Genomic DNA, 965 nt, shown 5'->3' with positions numbered 1-965 from the left:
GATAAAGACATTAAGTCCGAAGTCTAAGCAGGCTTTGAGAGAGGCAGTGAGCACAATAATACTCGATGGTGAAGTTCTCGATGGATGGAAACTTAGCAGGATGAGCATGATCTATAAAAGAAAGGGGGACAACGCTGACATAAACAACTACCGCCCTATAACAGTGACATCAGTGGTCTACAGGCTGGCGATGCAGATTATAAAGGAAAGACTACAGGCGTGGATAGAGGATGAGGAGGTGCTGGGGGAACTGCAGAATGGGTTTCGGAAACACAGAGGGTTGGAAGACAATCTTTTCTCACTGACGCAATGCATCGAAATAGCAGAAAAGGAACACAGGCCCCTGTGGCTAGTATTTTTGGATATCAAGGGAGCGTACGATAGCGTGGTTCAAGAGGAATTGTGGGGAATACTGGACACACTAGGCGTGGAACATGTAGTCACTAATCATTTAAAGGGTATCTATAAAGGTAACAAGGTAGTTATAAAGTGGGAAAAACAGGTATCCAAGCCTACAGAGGTACAACGGGGGCTTAGGCAGGGGTGCCCCCTGTCACCCTTATCATTCATGATGTACCTACAAGGATTAGAGGCAAAATTAGAGGTAAGTGGACTGGGCTTCAACCTCTCTTTAGTCAAACAAGGAACACTTATTGATCAGGCACTACCAGCATTAATGTACGCAGATGATATAGTGCTAATGGCCAACTACAAGGAAGCTTTGCAGAGATTGATGGACATCTGCGGAAGAGAGGGAGATGGGTTAGATTTTAGGTTCAGTAAGGAAAAATCAGCAGTCATGATTTTCAATGACAACGAAGGTAGTGAGCTTAGAATACAGGAGGGCACGCTAGAGATAACAGATAAATGCAAATATTTGGGCGTATGGATAAGCGATAGGACCGAGTATCTGAGGGAAAACGGAATATACGTGACGACTAAAGGTAACAGGAATGCAGCAGTCA

This window comes from Rhipicephalus microplus, chromosome X (genome assembly GCF_043290135.1).
Source record: "Rhipicephalus microplus isolate Deutch F79 chromosome X, USDA_Rmic, whole genome shotgun sequence".
NCBI lineage: Eukaryota > Metazoa > Arthropoda > Arachnida > Ixodida > Ixodidae > Rhipicephalus > Rhipicephalus microplus.
Note: the sequence above shows the minus strand (reverse complement) of the source record.